The sequence below is a fragment of the Corvus moneduloides genome, chromosome 6 (genome assembly GCF_009650955.1).
Source record: "Corvus moneduloides isolate bCorMon1 chromosome 6, bCorMon1.pri, whole genome shotgun sequence".
NCBI classification, from domain to species: domain Eukaryota; kingdom Metazoa; phylum Chordata; class Aves; order Passeriformes; family Corvidae; genus Corvus; species Corvus moneduloides.
Window position 1 is genome coordinate 56,458,809 of NC_045481.1, and position 20,267 is coordinate 56,479,075.

Here is a 20,267-nt window from a genome sequence, read left to right on the forward strand (position 1 = left end):
ATACAAAGATTTTGAAATTTGACTATCTGAAGTTTGACTCTTTCCAGAAAATGCCACTTAGTCTTCAGTCTTTTGGTATGATGCACAGCTTGGAAAGAAGATGAGTAATGGGGTTTGATCCAGTTTTGTGTAGCTACCTTATATTCTGTGAGCAGTCAGATCAGCTCTAGAGAAGCCTTTCACTGGTTGTACTGGGTGTGCTAAGCTTGGCTCCTGTACAATGCAAACACAATCCTAATTACTCATGATGCCTGATCGTTAGTTTATGATCCTCTAGCCAACTGGAAATGGCAGTGGCATCTATGGACAATGACATCTTAAGACTGTGTGGGCATCCTGAGTCAAAAGTAGTACCGCATAGCTCAGTCGTTAACCAGTTTAACCAACTCTGTGGATGCACCTTTGGTCAAGACCACTTGAGCAAAGTAGATCTGAACTGCTCAGCATGTTTTCCTTAGCCTTGCCTTGGTTCAGTTTCACCTGATCTGAGCTACTCATGCAAGCTCTAATATGTGCTAGTAGTGGCTTTCTATCTGGCAAAGCCTGTTTAGGGCTATGTGCCATCTTTATTTTCCTGGTTCTTTATCCCATTGAGCCTAGGTTTTAAGTTTCAATGAGAACATCTCTTCTGTTATATTTTCACAGCTTGGGGGAGCAGTACTTGGTTAGGTTTCAGATAATGAAGGGTGATTTAATTGTGTCCTTGAGGAAACAAAGGAGGTGACTTTTTCTGAAAAACATTCTGGTTTGGGACAGGCATCAATTTTGTGATCCTTATGTCAGATTCACCATTCTCAGCTCTGGGATCTTGTCAGGCTCTGCAGTTTCAGTAATCAAATGTATTGTGCTCTCAGGGTGTAATACGCATAGGCTGCTGATTTTCAGGTATAGAGTGAGAAGACCACAACCAACACTCACACAGCATTTGCTCAAATTGTTAAGGCCATCTCAGCAAAAGTCTGGTTCTCACTGCCTGGTTCTGTTCCAGGCAGTCACTGTTAAGTTGCTACTCTCTTGAGTGTCCGGAGAGCAAAGAACTCGAAGAAACAAGAACAGGACTGTGCCTGATGTTGGCTGAGACTGCTCTCTCCTACATTTGTGTCAATGGTGGTGAAATAGTGGACAAAATATCAGTGAGCTCCTTTTTGATTTCTAGTATTTTAATTTATATATCCAGTGTCTAGAATATCATCCAGCACTGTCATCCTCAGCCTGTCAGGTAATTCTACTTGCTCTATACTCTCATGCAAATTTTCTGTGTGTATACATATACAGACATGTACACATATGCCACATATGTATGTGCATATGCACATATGCATATACACACATATATACGTTGGGGGTACGTGGGGGGTGGGTATAAATATATATATAGATACGTACACACACACAGACTTGATTTTCTATCTGATTTGGGTGGGAGTAGACATCGGATTTGGGTGTCTTGGTGTCCAAAACCATCTTTAGGACTGAAGATGTAGAAAGAGTGATGGCAACCAACAGATTGGTGAAGAACAGTTCCCCAGCAAATGTATGTATGTATTTATTTATTTATTTATTTATTTCAATTAGACATTTTGCTGTTAGATATTGGGGGAGGGATAAGAATTTTGAAAGAATAGTCACACAGCTGTAGTTGATAATAGTTTTATCCACTCTGTAATATTTTATCCCCAAGCACCTTAATTTTACTACAATTCATTCAGTGTCTCATACAGACTAAGTAGACTATCTTAGAAAGACCAAGACTTACTTAGGCTGATAGAGACCATGATTTTGGACTCTTTTAAAATCACTTTTCCCACTTTCTTTTTGTGGCTTTGTGCTCATTTTTATTGCACATGTTGACTGAATGAATACTTCCTACCCAGTGCCAGTCTCTTCCACTGTCTTTAAGTGACTGGGCTGCAGTGGACACGGTGAAGTTGCTGAAGTCATTAGGGTTGTGTCCAGGCCAAACTACCACCATTCTACTTCTAGAATGAGATCTTCAGCCCAAATTCTTTTTTCTCTTGTTTCCTTTATTTAATGAGGCATTACCTTTGGGGAAAAATCCATCTGCCACAATTTTTGTATGATTTTCATACATCATTCAGTTTAAGAAAATGGGAAATGTTGCGGTAGTTGTTTCTGAGATGCACGAAGGCAGACATACAGGCCCTTTTCTAAACACAGCCTATGTGTTGCCCAACTTTTTTTGAAAAATATAAATGCTATAAAGTGAATAATTCAAACCAGATTTGCATGTTAATCTCTTTTTAAATTAGTTTTTTTCATGTCATAGATCTGTGCATAATTCTCTGGAGGCTTCAAGCAAGAATGAACTGGGTCAGATGGCTTGTATATTTTCCCTAAATAGGATGGAAATAAAATCTAGGAGTGGATTGGTGATATTAATCATATGACTGCTTGAATTGGAGCCGTTATTGGGCTCTTGAAGGCCTGTAAATTAATTTATAGATTTCTATAGGATCAGCCATGCTAGTGTACCCACTCAAAGGCATTTAAGTACAGTATTTAAGCCCTTCACAGCCTCTTTTCCATTATGAAAGGTATGTAGAATTCCTATTCATGTAATTGAAGAGAAGTGGGAAAATACATCTTATAAAAAAAAAAAAATTAAGCTTTGCGTATGAGGACCTGGAATATCTTTATGACTAAACTTTATTTTTCTTCACACTGCCTACAGTAGTATATCTGAGCCCATACATTTTCTGTGTTAAGTATGTTTAAGTAGAAATGTTATATGTAGAAGGTTTTACTTGATTGGTAATCCTTAGCCTTGGATTTAGTTGCTTCGTGGGAAGTCTTGGCTGCCACTTTGAAGAAAGCAATGTATATGGTGGTAAACGTGTGGTTACTGCTCTTTTGAAAAGGTAAACTGCATGTTTTTCCTACTGAGAGGGCAAATGTACAGATGTGTTAGCTACTCCCCACCCTGGCAGTGTCCCTCCTTCTCTGCTGTTTCTCACCACTTTAATTCTGATGTTTTGCCTGAGTAGAGCTCAAGGTCTGTGCCTTATCTGTTGCTAAGATATATACTTAACAACAGACAGTTTTATCTAACTTAAAGCCTGGGATACTTGGACGATTGCTCCCAAGTTCCTGAAATTGTACATGCAGAGAAGTTTTTAAGCCTTAGTATTCAACATAAGTGTAAATTATTTAAATCTGTCATCATGACAGTTGATCAGCTTCTGTCTGGCTGTGAAACTCAGTCAAAATGGATTGGGTAAAACTGAATTGAAGGTTTATTTATATGATTGTGAGTTGGCTTCCAGGAATGTTAAGGCTGTATTTTCTTATTAAGGCTGTATTTTCCTGTATTAAGGCAAAAGGAATACTTAGTATAAGAAACTTCTCTGCTTTGGTTTTGTATTTTGAGTCACTGCAGTGTGATTAACACAATGTTCAGTTAAATCTACATAAGTACATCTTTCTTTTCTGTTTATGACAGAATAATGATTAATTATCACCTATGAAAAAGATGAATACTTTTTCATTAAATTAAATAAAACATTTTTTAAATGTACTATTTCAGCTTATGAATAAATTTATCAAAACAAATACGTGTTTTCAGCTTCCTTTTTCTTGCTGGATTTCTGTTTGTAAAAGTAGAACATAGTTCTCTCAAGAAGGCAAAAAGCAAAGCCATGGATCTGTTTTCCAGCCTCTATTTCTAGGTTCTTGAGGGCTGTGGTTTTTACCTCTAATAGAATGAAAAAGATCAAACTGTGCTAGCACGCAGTGCTACAGTCTAACTGCTTCTACCAGCTTGTCTTTTTAGCTACTTTTTATTAAGTAGCCCCACTGCCCTTGCAGCACTTGTCTATCAAAGCTGCCTACTACTCTTCAGACACATGCAGTTTTTCTTTCTTTAGTGCAGTGATGTGTCCACATGGATGGACATTAGTGTGTATGTAACCTGTAAGATGGATGTAAATTGCTTTAAAATTATTATGGTAAATATGCTAATTTTTAACTATTGCCTCTTTTAAAATCCCACCTGGAGTCCTAATCTGTTTTAAAAGCTAAAGAATTAAATGAAAGTTCTCTCTTGCAGATTGACCTGATTACTTGTGCATTCTGTACAGGAAAAAAGCCAATGAGGAAACTACATGCACTGGAGTTACCATGGAATGCAAGGTACTGATCTAGAGTTGAACTCCTTCAAAATTTGGGGACATTTGGATCTAAACTCAATCTCTTCTCTCCTCAAATCTTGTAAGTTGCCTCTTATCCCTCAATTTTGTTGGATTTAGTGAATATAATAGCCTTTGCCTATTTGAAATTTCTCCAGTGTAGGGGAAGCTTTCAATTTTATTTGCCAGAGCCCAGGCTTTTATTTACATCTATACTGATGACCTGGTTTGTATGAGTTGGGGGGTTTTTGTTTGTGTTTGTGTGGCTTTTGTCTGTGTTTGTTTGTTTAGTTGGTTTTTTACCTGCATCAAAGTGCCCTGTGTTCACCTGCAAGGGTACACTGCGATTCACAAAAGGTAGATGTGCCAGACAAAGAAATTTCTGCCCTGAAGCACGTCAGCCTCTACAGAGGCATGAGCAGTGGCACAGAACAATTGCAGCATGGCCAATAGGCATTGCATCTGGAGTGCTTCGTGGAGCAGATGTGGTTCTCAGGTTTCTTTTTTGTTTGTTTGTGTTTGTTTGGATGAGGCTTTCTGTTTTTAATAGAAGAGCAGGAGAAGGAAGTTGAGACACTGGCTTTCACTATGTGCTTAAATTCTCTGGAAGCAGAGGTTGTATGGGAGACAGCAGTATGTGAAGAATACAAAGTAAAATATTAATGACCAGAAGACACAAATGGATTAATAAACAAAAAAGCCAAAAGACAAAATATAGGGTCAAATCTTTGATCTTTGGCTGCCTTTTTTCTGTGTATATAGTTGTGTTTTGGGTTTTATATACAAGAGTTAGACACATGAGATATGAGAACTAATGGATGGCAAAACAAATATTGTCCCTCCTGAGCCAGAATGAGAGCAGGAGTGAACAGTGCCAGAATAAAGTCAATAAGCATGTGGAGGAGTGAGAAGAGAGGGGTGAAAAATATTTTGCATGTGAGCCAGTAGGTGTGTCAGAGGCAAGAACCTAAAACCATCTGATGGTGAATGTTCTTCTTTTCAGGTTGTTCTGACATCAGTATAGCTTGAAGTGTGAGAAGATTGTGGTGTTACTTTCTTAGATGTTACATACATCTGTTGCTAAATCTCAGATGTCTGTGTACACTGTTTAAGGAGGTTCAATTAGTTTACTTGGTTTAAAAGCAACCCAAAAAGGCAAAATCTTTTGAATATGTTGTATTGTTTCATGTGATAGATCTTCCTGAGATATGGCCACAAGCACTTGAATTATCGTATCCTATGTGTGGAACTTCATCCAGCTCTTACAGAAACACTCAGGGTAGTTTATGGATTGTTAAAAGGATGTCTGGGGCATATGGCACTCCATGCAGACAGACCTGCCCGTGTTTGTACAAGATTTAGGAATGAAGGTTGAGATGAGTGACTTTGGTCATGGAGCAGTTCTGGTTTCCATACTTAGCATTAACTTATGTCTCATGTGCTACAAAGACCCACATTAAAAAACAGAGGATTTCCTATCTTATCCTTTTCCTACCCCACAAGAGGATTTCTCAACATCTTTTAACTGCCAGGAGGTGACATAAAGAAAAACATAGCCTGTTTGAGCCAACTTGTCTTGATTAACATTGCCTCTGTTTTATTATACGACTATTAAATTTTGTAGGAAGTAAAACCTAGATAGTATGACAAATTCTTTTTTCATGCACCATCCTTTATCAAAATGTGATCACCTACCATGAAATACCACTGCACACCAAATTTCTTTTTATATATTTGTGTTTAGAAAGCCAAGCCTGCTGAAGAACCTCAGTGATTCTGCACAACACAATTAATAGCACAATGCAGATTTTTCATCCTCAGATGCCTCTCTGCCCTGAAACTACTGGGAAGACCAGGGTCTTGGATGAGCTAAGGTGAGTGATCTTGGCTTGTAAATTGAGTTTTTTGCTTCTATTTTTTTCTCTTTTTGTTAATGAATGTTAAGTCCTTAACCAGAACCTCTTCTAAAAAGGTTACCTGTGGCTGTCTTTTTCCCTTCTCTCCCCACCACCTCCTCTTCCTCCTCCTGCCCCAGTTAATGTCTGTTTCCCTTCACAAGCTGAAGATGACTGTAACTTCTCTCTATATTTCAGCCCCTTTGCTTTGTCTGTCCTGAGGTCAGGGGCAAGGCCACAGTGGTTCTAACTGATGAGAGGCAATGCTGAAATGGAATAATGCATCAGTCCTGATAACCTTTCTCTTTTCGAGCACAGTTTCCACTTGCTATAGGATCAAGATGAAGCGTGAGATTACATAATCTTCTAAGTGAAAATTGATCAGAAAACCTGAAGGAAGTTATTGTATATTCTGCATCAATCACTTTAGGCTAAAGATCTACCCTTTCCTTTTGTGTTTTTGCTGACAGAAGCTAACTGTGCAAGCTAGGAACAAATTATCACTTGTCGGGGAATGGCTGGTGCACTTGCACAGGGTAATGAGGTCAAGTCCTTGCTACGTACCAGCAACATATATTCTGTTTCCTCTGTGTATAAAGTAGAATTTGATTTTGGTAGTTCACAAGAGTAAGTAGACACTTAGAGAAGCTGTAACTCCAACAGCATAATTGGGTTTTGACCTTCCAGATTTAAAAAAAACCATCAAAATTCACATAATGACAAGAATCTGAAGGTAACTAAAAGCAGTTCCTGAAGACTCACCCATTGACGTTGTCAGTTTGTTCAGACCACATATTTAATCTTTCTGTAGAAGTGTTATCTAGAAATCACTTTTGACACATGTTGGGTTTTCTGTTATTGCTCAGTTTAAAGTTCTAAAAATTGAAACTTTGAAGAGATAATAAAATAATCACTTAATATTTGTCCTCCACTAAGTTGCTTTCCACCAATGGAAGTGCAACTCTAGTTTACCTGGGATTAATTTTACCTCATGAAAGCTTCAATTGTTTAAAATTTTTTCAAAACTTATTTTTGTAGGGCAGAAAGGAGGCCTTGCAAAGAAAATTATTTAATGCACTGTGTTGATGGAATAACAAGTTACTGTCACAGTTCTGTTGACATCACTGATGCTGCGGAATCCCAGACAAGGACAAAAATGAAGGGGTTTTTTTTTGGAAGAAAAGAAACACAGAAAAACAGTGCTTGTGATAGGAAAAGTCTGTTCAAGTAGGTAGCGCTCACTATCCATCATTTAGCCATATCTGTGGGATGACTCATTTGTCCACAACTGTAAAAAGAGTGATTAGAAAGTAAGGGAAGAGGTGAGGGGGAAATTAAGCTCTTCATGATTTCTCTTGAATTAATTCTATTGAAGCATACTGAGTTCCTAGACTAACTTTTCCAAAGGGCTTGTTATTTTGAGCATCTCTTCAAAGGTAGCTGTTTGATTTACAGCACAGATAAATGATACAGTTTTTCTATATATCTTTACCCAGGGAAGTGTAATATATGTTGCTAAAGAAGTTTGGAGCAAAGAGATCAACAGGGATTATTTTGAAGAAATCTGTTATCATTATCTGAGGCTAGTTGAAATAAAGGGCTAGATTTGTATAGAAGCTTTTAAATAAAAATTGAAATTGCTCATCAATTTCCAAAAGCTGTTAATTACCTTTTCTGATCTAGTAGCCACAAGAGACATACAATTCTTTTAATCAAGGGACTAAAACCCCTGAGCATCCTCCCTGGCATTCTCTAAAGTTTAATATTTCAATGTGCTTTTTTGGGTTTTGGGGTTTTTTTTTGTAATAGACCACCTCATAGGACCTCTGCTACATTTCTTTGCTTGTTTGTTTTTCAATAGCCCTGTATATACTTATGTGATATACTAGATGCCCGTTCTATTTTGAGAGAGAACTGGAGAACTAGGTTCATAAAAAGATGATTTTACAGTCTCAACAGAAATATCACAGCTGGCTGAACATACTGCAAGATCCATGCTAACTAGAACTGTCTCAACACCGCGTAGGCTGTGCACTACGCACGTCCAGGGCCAGTAGTAGGTAAGGTGTGCTACAAAAACATCCTGTGTTGTGTGAATAACTGTAATGATGGTTGGCCTGGGAAAGAGAATTATGTGTGTTTGTAGTTTTGCTTGAGGTCTACTTTTTCTATTTCTTTCCTAAAGCAGCAGGCTGATTTCTTTCTTGCCTGTTTGAAGATGGAGGGAAAAAGGTTACATTTTCATAAAAAAAGGGCCAAATTATATTAGAGAACATATGCTGTATTTTGATATTATTTTAATTTCACCTTTCTGACTTTATTTCTTTATGAAAGCCAAAGTAAATACATGTTTGGCCTAATGAAAGCCAAAGTTAATACATGTTTGGCCTTATATGTACTTTAATGGGTTCTGCAACATGCTTAGTGCACATTTATCAGTTTTTCTTGCTCATATTGCATAGCATCTTCAGGATCACAGCATACCCAGCCTCTCTTATCTGTCGGGAGTTATTTTTGATCCTTTCAAATGAAGAACTCCCAGATATCAGAAGATTTTTATTTTTGAATAGGTTGGTGTTGATCAGATCCAATCTTTGGCTTTTTTGGATGCAAACATGAAAATATTCCTGCAAAGAGAGACATAAGACACAAAGAGTTCTCTGACTCAGGGGACTGTCAGGCAGGAGACCAAAGGCAACAGTTTCTTTATACACCTGCATGGCCAGACCATGACCACAGAATATGTTGAGTTGGAAGGGACCCATGAAAATCATTGAGTCCAACTCCTGGCCCTGCACAGGACACCCCAAGAATCTCACCATGTGCCTGAGAGTGTTGTCCAAACACTTCTTGAACTCTGACAGGCTTGGTGCTGTGACCACTTCACTGTTCCAGTGCCCAACCACCCTCTGGGTGAAGAACCTAAACCTCCCAACTCAGCTTCATGCCATTTGCTCAAGTCCTGTCACAGGTCATGAGAGTGAGGAGCAGTAAGAGATCAGTACCTGCCCCTCCTCTTCCCCTCATGAGGAAGTTGTAACTGCAATGAGGTCTTCCCTCACTCTCCTCTTCACCAGGCTGAACAAAGTGTTGTCCCCTCAAGGTCTTTCACTATCCTTATGGCCTCTTTCGATGCTCTCTAATAGCTTAAGCAACCATCTTCATTTTCTTCCTATTAGTCAGAGGAATTAGCTTGTCTCATTTCTACCCTTCTTTGCCACCAATGTCATTTTTCAAGCTGTAGTGATCTTGTTTGGCCCTTCCCAACCCCACATAGTTTTGCCTGGGTACATACAGGAAACCGCAATGCTGACCAGACCAGAGAGGAATACAAGAGCAAGAGTGATGGAGAAAGTTAATGATTAGGGTCACTACCTTCCAGGGTCAGCACTACTAGAACAGTTTGGTGTCTCATGCAATGAATTTTTCAAATACACAGGAGGGCCCTTGCATCCCTTGCACTCTTGGAGCAGGTCCTTGCAGCTGGATCCAAAGTGGTTTAGGAAGGAGCAAAGGCTCTGTGTTGCCTAGCATTGATAAGATCAGAGGAATTGAGAGCATCCTTGGGAAAACTATACAGGCACCAGGGAGCTGTAGATGCCTCAGGCTTGGGTGGCAATTGCTATGGAATTTTTGAGATAGCAATTTTGGGCTTAGCTGCAATTCTGCCTAAACAGAGCCAGTCTTGAATTCTGTAGTATGCTGGCAGTTTAAATTGTTTTTAAATTAGATTTTTTAAATGTATCAACAATTCACCTTTCCAGTAACAGAGCTTTCTTAAAATTGGAGATCCACCTTTCATACTGACTGTAGCTTGCTCTGGAAGTAGAAAGATATATATGAAGTTCCAATCATTTTGACATGTGTAAGGGGTTAAGTCGTTCTTGAACAGTTTATCGCTCATCAATTGTAATTAAATATGTTTATATTAAATTATGTTCTGTAATTAATGTAAAATCTTTTAGCCTGTGCTGTTATTAGAACCAGATGCTGAAGTATCAACAATATTTCAACATGACTGTGCTGCCTTGCCAGCTGTCTAACTGTAATTACTTTAATCTCAGCTTGTTATCTAATTATCACCTTTGTAAAGGGAAAAGTACTCTCTAATGCGTACTGATTGTTTCAGATGATGATGAAGAGCGTGAAACAGCTGTCAGATATCTTAGCCCTGCTTATCTGGATTAGAAAACTTATTGGGAGGCCTACTTTGCTTCAATCCTTCCTGACAGAAAATGGGACAATGGGAAAGAGGGGTTTTTTCACCTTGTTTACCCTAGAAAAGTGATTCCAGTAATCACTGGAGACAATGGAGGAAACAAGCTAAGCAATCACTGTTCCCAGGAAAAAATAGCAAGACCATGATAAAGCACAAAGTATGATCGATGTATGATTTTTCTAGTGGACTGTATATCTGACTTTTTTAAACTTTTATTTCATTGCAATGTTGGAGAATTACCCTTAATTTAGTTACATGGGTTTTGCTGAAATGTGGTGGCAAAGTTTGTTATGGTAATTAATGAGTTTTATATAACACATCAATATAGATAACCTCTTCCTGGAGAATCTCGAGTGTTTTAAGCACTGAACAAATTGCACTAAGAATTGTATGATTTGCAGTTCTCTTGGGAGACTTCATTCATAACAATGCTGAAGTAATTTTACAGAGTATTTTAATATTGTGTAGTGCTTAAAGCCAAGATCCAAATCCTGCACCTAAAAAAAATTCAAGGGGGAAAAGGGGTAGAATGCTAAATTAAAAAATCAGTAGATTACTTTATTAATAACACTTGAGTAAGAGTGATTTTTACCTAAAATTTTGTTGGTTTTTTTTCCCCTTCCCTTCTGTTTGTCTCCCACCTCTGAACAGTGCTGACAGTGATGCTTCTTCAAGACTTTTCCTGAAACAGTCTGGATTTTTTAGCTGAAGTATTTTATTAGGTGGCAGTAATATAATGGGTAAGAAATAAAGCTATTTTCTAATAATGTCTTCATAGCAGTTGTAGCTTTTGAAAATGGACTTTAGTAAGGCTTCTTGTGATTGAGGGGTATCTTTGTTAATGCTGGCATGGTTTGAATATTGCTGAAATATGTGAAAGGTGTCCTATAGGTGTCTTCTCTTTCCTTGACTCTTTCTATGCTATACCGTAGCAATCTGTTGCTCTAGTAACTGTTCTAAGAATAAAGGGGGTTGTAATGTTATTACTATTTTTTCTGAAGGGGAGATAGTTTTTGTGTGCTTTTTCTCAGTTTGATATCAGGGCACAACTGAGTAGTTACACACAAAAAAGATAATTTTCTGCTATTGATTTAACTGTGTTTTCCTTCTTCCAACTCAGATTATCCTTGTAGGCCTACCTTGACTTGTACATAAAACATAGGTCAGTCCAGCAGAAGGCTAATTGAATAGAAATGAACTGTAGCTTGGTGCTCTCTTACTTATCTCTTATCTTTCTACAGAAATAACTGATCTTCAGGTTAGCACAGAGTTGCTCAGTCTTGATTTCTCTTAAAAGCACCAGAAATTAAGTTCTGACAGGGTTGAAAGGGTTCAGAACAGAAGCAAACTGAGGCAAGAGAGTTTTGTTGAAAGGATTGGCTGGAGGAGAGGAAATTTTTGCTAGAACTTCAGAGCAGTTGTTTCTGTTTGTGTAGAACGATGAGCCCGTGCAAATGAATAGGTTCACAGCTGACCATAAACACAGTTTTCACGTTGTGTAAATTAGCATTCAGTGCTCAAATTAAATATACTCCTTAACACTTGAAGTTTTTGAAAATCAAATCCCTAAAGTAGAAATGTGTCTGTAACTCTTCATCTGAGATGTCAGAGTACATTGTAAAGGAGAGTCAGTGATACTCTATCTCTGAAGACTCATCCAAAGTGCAGATGAATACTGAGTTGTACTGACTTGATGGCAGATGCAGAAATGGAGCAGAATCTGGTACTAACTTAAATACACCAGTACAATAATAATAATAATAATGTGTTTGCTTTCACTTTTCCCTTCCAAGCTTTTATGATTTGATGTAAAATTGATTTACCTTAGAAAGTATTCTTTATTTTGGGCAATCACTTGATGTAAGATTATTTGCAAATGTTGTAAGGAGTTAATTTGTTTTCATTTCTTTTGACCAGGAATAATAATTTGGGAAATTTTAAGGCAGCCATCTGAGGAAGAGGCTATAAAATATGATATTATTTTAAAGCTACTTTTGACTGACACTATCTTTTCTTGAAAATATATTTAAAATTAGGTTGGTATCTGCAAAAAGTAGAAAACAGCCCTTTGTCATCTCTAGTATGTAACTCTTTTCTTCTTGTATAAACCTCTATATTGGCCCATTAAACTATAATAGCTTCTTTGTTTTGTAAGGTCAAGGAACCATGAACTCAGGAGTCCTCTAAACAGGCCCTGACAAGACCATGACTTCTGTAAAACAGCCACTACCGTATTTCAGGTTGGTGACTTTCCAACCACAAATTCCCAACATAGCTACAAGTGCAAGGCTTGGTGAAAAATACAGAATACAAATCAACATTACTGAAAAATGATAATGTGAGAGATTGAGTGAAATAAAGCTTGGTGTGGGCTCTTATGCTGGATTTATACCCACCACCAAGGAGTTTAAAATATGGATGTACGCAGAGGTAGCTATAATATGTAGCAGTTCATTGGGTTTTGATATTTTAAAATTACATAGGTCAGTTTAAAAGGTGCTAATTGCAGAAAAATTTCTTGAAAATAATTACTCCTGTATGAACTCTATTGATTTAAGTGTAGAGGTATAAATGCTATAGATCATATATTTTCATCTGTGCTCAAGCATAAATGTTGAGGTTTTGTTTTCATTAAATTATGCTTTATTATGCTGAAATAGAAAAAAATATTAATTTATTTCTGTGCATATATACACACACGTACTAAATGGGTGTACATAGATACAGAAATTACATATTTGATAGATACACAGTATATATATTTGATAGTGTGTGTTGATTATTTGTGTGTAACTAGAGCTTTAGGTGAAATTGTGATGCTTTTGAAGTTAGTGTGAACCCTGACTTCTCTGTATACAGGATGTTACTGTGTCTGGGAAAGAGACTTTCAGTGATGTCTTCAGTCTCTTGCTTGAGCTGTTTATGTTAGCCAGGGACAAAGAAGCTTGAAAGCCCATATAACTTATTTGCTGTCTTTAAATCAAATATTGGAACACTAAAACCAAATTATGTGACAGAGCAAAGTGTTTTCCTCGGTTTGTAAGGCCTTTTCTACTTCTATTAGCTCTTAGGATTAAAGGCTAAGCTGTTGAGGTTAAAAAGGTTTACTAATCACAGGGAAATAATTTCAAAGGTCTGCGGGTGAAGGCTTCTGGTGTTCAAGGGTATCGTCCTTTGTAAAGCCAAGGATCAGCAGAGGAATGTGCAACCGCAGAGACAAAGCTGCAGGTATGATGAGGAGGGTTTGGTTACAGTAGTGGGATTCAGTCCACACTTAGCTGAAGGAAAAGGGCTTTTGCTGCTTGCAGAGAATTGGACTGGTCTGAGCCAGGATGGTACTGTGGGAAAGGAATAGGTCAGTTTTCAGAGAACAGAGACATGGAAAGAAATGAGCTGGTACAAAAGTGCCAGTGAAGAAGTGGAGCATCTTGTCTGTTAAGCAGCCAGGTTGTCTGGTCTGCTTGACAGCTACAGGTTACAGCAAAATGTAGAGAAACTTAGGGTTTTGGTTCATAAATAAAATATGGCATTGATTCGATTTGTTGGAAGCTGCTTTCTTCAACTTTTGCATATGTTTCTGGAAAACACAAAGAGGGAAATTTTCTTTTTAATACTTACAAAAGTGTAGGTGTTGATCAAGTGAATGTAGGATATCTTCAATTCTGCCCTGTAAGGCACAGTCTAAAATCAAGAATTTAGATGCATGCTTTGCATGGCAGATAAATAACAGGGCTGTATTTTCAACCAGTGAATGATGGCCTGGATCATCTTTCTGTAATCCAAATAAAAAATTACCGTTTCCCTTAATAATGGGATTTTGGGTGGAAGAGCCTCATTCAGAGCTGCTGTCTGTAGCACATACATCTGCACAAGTGGTGAGGTGCCGGTGCAGCAGGGCTTGGAAGTAAGGCTGTCAGCTTAATACATTGTGTGAAAATTGGGGCCGGAGGTCACCAATCTCCTGGTACACAAATCTCCCTCTGAGAATCTCATTTCATTCAGACTATCAGTTAGATTAGAAATACCCTAATTATCCCACTGAAATTAAATTACTTTATGTAAGGGTGATATAATGAACAACCATAAAGAAGCTATACAACCAATCATCCTATTAGTCACAGCAAGACTAGACTATACACTAAATGGCTCTGGTTTGATTATTGCAGGCTGGTCTGTGCCACATAAACTGGGGGGGAAGGGAATGACCTAGGAGAAGATTAGTTTTGATTTCCTTTTCTATTTTACTGGAAGGAAGGAAGTCACATTTTAATTCACAGTGCAAGCCTTCTAGGTGAAAAAGGTGTAAAGTTGCCTGTCAGAGAAGGCATAGTGTAGGGGAGATCAAGATTTATGGAGGTGATTGGGATTTTTGTTAGCACATAGTGAATTTTGTTGTTACAGAGCGCAGGAGGAGAGGTGTAGGAATGCAGGTAGACTGCTCCAACACCTCAGCTAGCAAATTTGTCACAGGGTCATTCTTTTCTAGATACATTTGCAATCACGTGCAACCATCACTATTGGAGGAAGGTGAGGGTTTAGCTGATCTTGAACTTGAAGAGTTGCTTCACTGCCTTGAGGTCAGCTGTTAGGAGTAAGTTGAAAAAGTTGCATGTTTAATTTTTACTTAGTCTAGAACTGAAAAAGCATTCTGTTTTAACTGGTGTTGAAGTGTCCTGGCAGATCCAGTGGGTCATTGACCAGCTCATTGTGGGTGTGTGTTTCTGTCAGAAAAGCCACTACTGTGATGAGTTGTGATTGTCACTTACAGTGGAAATTCCCTTAGAGAGATTAAAAGGTGCAGAGAGAAAGCAAATCAGCTACTTGTTTCTGATACTTGACCTTCTCAGTCAGCATTTCAGAGCTGTTTACTGAGTAACCATTTTGAAGAACCAAGGGGTGCTACTGTAGAAGGACAGACAACTGTTTTGAAAGGACAGAGAATCTGCAGAGACCTGCTTAATCTGGATTTGTTTATTTTCATTATTACTCTTCAGAAACTCTACTTGAAAGGATAATTAATAATTTATCACTTAATAGCCTAATGTTCTTAGTGAAATAGATACTGTGAGTTGCTAACATCCCAAAACTAGCTGGATATATTAAAGGGGGGGGGGTGTGTGTGCAGTATTTATAGCTTAATTAATCCAGGTGTAAATGCCAAATGACTGTTATGACTGTTGTAAAACATGGAAATGAAAGAAGCACAGGTCTAGAGAAGCATCCTAGGAAACAGAAGAAAAGCAAGGATGTCTTGCTACTTTGATCTTCTTGCAGTCTGTCTTTATTGGACTCATTCTATGCTGTGCTGCAGGGCAGCACTACTTTGCTGAAGTTCAGTCCAGCACAAATGCAGACTGGGCATTGAAAGCATCATGCATTTTTTCTGAGTAGGGCTTTAAGTTATTTGTCATAAAACATCTATAATCAAAAATATGATTTTCAATAAGGAAGATGATAATTTTAAATTCTGTTTTCTTCTCAGTCTTAGGCCATCAGTCAATAGTGTAACATGTGCTATGAGGCAGGGCTGGCCCAGTAGCATTTCCTTGAGTTTTTATCTTCTCTTTTGAAGATAATGGTAAACACTAATTCAAGTACACTATGTGTTATTCAAGGTTTACCTTTTAACAGTCATACAACAGAATCATGCTTTGGAAAGGGAGCAAACCATCTGAATACTCTAAATATCACAGAAAATGTTTCTTCAAAATTCTAGAACCCTTTTTTCTTTTATTCAATTAAATACTGGATTGTTAAATGCCTTACTTGAATGTGAACAGAATGAAAGTATGAAATATATAATTTCTGCTGATCAGAATTGCAAAGTATAATTTGTGATGAGCCATATATCTCAACCACTGATACAAGTTCTGTTTTTTTAACTCAGTAAGTAATCTGCACCGATACATTAGAAATTAAAATCACTTTTCTCCTCTCAGGCAATACCTAAGGAATAAAGTATTTCACTTCTGAGGTGGGAATGAAGGAAGAACATTTTCAATGAAAAGAGTAAAATAAAAAATATCCAAGTAAATCAGTATTGTTGCCAAGAGACAGTAACTTGACGTGTGTAGAATCATTGAGGGAATATTAAGCCGGCTGTAACTGACCATATGTGACTTCTAATCAAATCTCTGGATAGGTAGGAACAATGTAACTTCACAAAAATGAAAAAAAATTAATGAAACTTAGTTGCATTGGAGTTTTCAATTTAAGAGAATTGACTTAGCTGGAACTAATATGCAGTGTTTTATTCATGGTGTGTGGAGGTAGCAGAATTTCCCCATTGCTTTGAGAAGAAATTCATGCTGTTTTCATAGATTACTCTCTGAACACCCATTGAAATCTTCCATTTTTGCTTTATTCTCTTCTGCCTATCCTCTAATTTTCATAATTTTCATGTGTGATTAGAAGGAGGGGATGAGAAATTAATATTGAACCAGCTGGTGAATGGAAATGCCTTGAAATGAAGGTGCTTTTGAAATGAAATACTACTGTCAACAAAGAATATGAATTGGGGTTTTCTTAAAAAGATATTATTATGGACCAGCACAGTCAGCAACCTGTTCTGTGAGGCTTAGGAAGATCCTATGGAATAACCTTGATTTCATAGTTAAACAGCTGCAGAGAACCCCCAGGACGGTCAAGGACCTTCAGTAAATGTCACTGTGATCGTTGAAGTGGATCCCCTGCCCTGGAGGCAGCCTTAATGCTATGATTTATACCTCATGTAGTTTTCTTCATGCCCGGATCTCCCCGAGTCCCTGTCTGGGCTGCCACGGACCCTCGATATGCGTGAGTTTGTGTGGTAAATTGATATCCTGTTTACTGGATAGGGTCAGAGTTCTTTTCAGATCTCAGCCTTTTTTTTTTTTCTTCCAAAGAAACAATCAATTATTTCCCTATTTGTGCGAAATTTCTTGTAAAGGTATATTTCATGTGGATGCCCTATGCGACTGTTGGAGAGGGCAGGGAAAAGAGTGCCTGGAACAGGGTGTGCAGTACACCTGAGCACAACTTATCACAGGGTGGCAAAGGCAGATCAAGCAAGAGAGTACAATAATTAAATGGATGACTGATAAGCAACAGTTGGGTAGATGGGATATTTAGAAAAACAGAAGTATTTAATGGTGCAGCCTAAAATCTTTCATGAGTACATAAGTTTGTAATCATCTATTTTAGCATTAAAAAAAAGTTATGTTCTGTAAGCACTTATAGGAGATGCATTAACCTTTCAACTGTGTTGATACGTCTGTTTCAGCAAGGACAAGTGTAGGGTCCTGCACCTGGGGAGGAATTAATCCAAGCACCAGGACAGGTTGGGGGCTGACCTGCTGGAGAGCAGCTCTGCTGAGAAGGACCTGTGAGTTTTGGTGGATGACAGGTTGACCACGAGCTAGCAGTGCATCCTTGCAGTCAGGAGGGCCAATGTTATCCTGGGGTGCATTGGGAAGAGTGTGTCCAGCAGGTCGAGGGAGGTGATCCACCCCCCTCTACTCAGCCCTAGTGAGGCTACATCAGGAGTATTGTGTTCAATTCTGGTCTCCCCAGTTCAAGGAAGACAAGGAGCAGCTGGAGAGGGTCCAGTGGGTCCATCCACCTGGCTACAAAGATGGTGAGGGGTCTGGAGCATCTCTCTTAAGGGGAGAGACTGCAGGAGCTAGGCCAGCTTAGTCTGGAGAAGACTGAGAGTGCATGTCATCAATGCATATAAACATCTCAAAGCCAGGCAAAAAGAGGATGGTGCCAGACTCTTGCTGGTGGTGCCCAGTGACAGGATGAGGAGCAATGGCCATAAACTAAAACACAAGAAGTTCCACCTCAACATAAGGAAGAACTTCTTCACATGGAGGGTGGCAGAGCACTGGAACAGGTGGTGCAGGGAGGTCATGGAGTTTCCCTGTCTGGAGACATTCAGAATCCACCTGAGTAACCCACTTGAGGTGGCCTTGCCTTAGCAGGTGAGTTGGACTGGATGATCTCCAGAGGTCCCTTCCAACCCTGACAATTCTGTGATTTGACCTGTCTCAAGTCAAAAGTTGTTACCCACAATTATCAGAAATTAAATACTGTAAATGGAAACTCCAAGTTGAATTTTAAAGCTTAGGTTGGACATGCCTCTGGATTGGGACCATATTCTTTTACAGTCTGGCAGTTTAGGGATGCACATTTGTAGGCAGGTCTGGGGCTCTTAGATATTCCCCTAAGAGAAGGTAATGAACTGAATAGGTTCTGTCAGGTTACTTCTTTTAGTGTTCTCAAAATAATAGGAAGAATATCTTGTAAGGAATGTGGTACAGACAAATAGGGATGGTGAGCAATTTTCTCAGTTCATGGTGTAAAACATGCTATATCAAATTTAGTTTCACTTAAAAAGAGCCTGGGATGTGTGTATGAGAAGTTCTACCTTTCATAGTGGCACTTTGGTTATCAAATTTAAGCAAAATTGAACTTCGTACTTGTCTTATGTCAGTGTTTAGGACAGCTTGTGTTGATGCCTTTTCTATAGGATTAAATCATATCAGCTTTCCTGTGCAGATCATTATTGAAAAGAACAGGTTGTATTCAAACAAAATTGTATCGAGGTGTAGTTATTCCAGTGTGTCTGAGGCAATGTGTCTTGCTGCAAGGTGGTGGGAACATAAATTCCTTTATACTTCAGCATCCAAGCAGTGATTCCACTTCACGCGCTACAAGCTTTTGATTGTGAGGAAACCAATCACATTACTCTGTGTGCTTTTCTAGACTAAAGCACTTAATGTTTCTTGCTTTTTATTCCGGCTGTGGTTTATTTCAGAATGGCTTGTAAATTTTAGGCTTCTAATTTTTAAAGAGAAATTGTTTAACCTGCTTTTTTGAGTTGCATTTGCTGCATGAATTCTCCTGATCATCGAGGTTTTTGGCAACCAGGTAACACTGTTATGCACTCTGATGTATGTTAAGGTAGGGATGCTTCCCTTTTAAAAAGGTTAACCCAAGTAGCAGCTAACCCTGGTTTGATTCAAGAAAGGCTTTTTATTTTGGAGCTAAAGGGTGACGATTCATATGTCCATCTCCACCAGATCTACATTGCAAAGTGGTAGAAAAGGGGATTAATCCAAATCTGAAGACTTGTATTTACAGAAATTGGACATATAAAATTCATATAGAAGTGTATCACAAAAAGTAGTTGTAACAAAAAAGAGAAACATCCCCAAAGCAATTTAATATGGAGATACAACATATATATAGGATAAAAATAATAGATTTGATATTAATATGTAAAAGAAAATTTGACAATACTAAGTATTAAAAAAATAAAAAAATGTCCATTTTTGCATCATTACAATTTAGCTTCTATTCATTAGAATCTACTCTAAATGTTTTTTTTTCTCCTTTTTTTTTTTAATATGTCATTTTCATGTCATATAACTCAAGTTACTTTATCATGAGTGCTAAATAAGTCTGTGGTAAATATGGGATATTTAAAATCCCTGAATGTAAGGAAATTGTATCATCTTGGATTTCAGCTAAAATGCTTTGACTATTAGGACAAGATGTTTGCTTCTGATGGCAAGAATTATTCTTTTTTTTTCTTTCTTCTCTCTCTCCTTTTGAAATCCTTCTGTGATTTATACTGAGCTTCAGGAGTAGCTGCCTCTTGTTTCTACTCTGTTCATGACAGAAGATCAGGGAAAGAGACTCTTTGTTGGCATAATATGAGAATTTTAAACAAATCAGAAGACAAGCATGCAGAGAAAGTATTAACACAGTGGGTAGCAAAACTCTAAAATCAAGTGCCACAGAAAGTTGCAGAGGCACAGTATCTGCAGGTTCAAAGAGGGAGTAGTCAAATTGATGGGCGACAGGTTTGTAAACAGATACTGAGAGGATTAAGTAGGATTGTGCCTTAGAAATATGCTGAGACAACACTTTTGGATGCTGGGAGATGCAAGGAAAACAAACCACAGAAAATGGTCAAGGTTACCTTCTCTTATGAGGGAGCATCTCCTATTTCCTGTGTGAGAC

The 20,267-nt window shown here is 38.1% G+C and overlaps 1 long non-coding RNA gene across 2 annotated transcripts in view; it reads left to right on the forward strand.

Annotated features, from left to right (window-relative positions):
- Positions 1-20,267, forward strand: part of LOC116445942 — a 77,453-nt gene that overhangs the window by 30,979 nt on the left and 26,207 nt on the right. The window contains exons 2-5 of one of the 2 annotated variants that reach the window (XR_004240960.1): positions 4,067-4,149; positions 5,890-6,019; positions 7,991-8,100; positions 10,911-10,999. This is a non-coding gene — a long non-coding RNA (uncharacterized LOC116445942). Of the gene's footprint in view, positions 1-1,386; positions 4,150-5,889; positions 6,020-7,990; positions 8,101-10,910; positions 11,000-20,267 lie in introns of those variants that run through there. The other variant, XR_004240959.1, reaches the window with a different exon arrangement.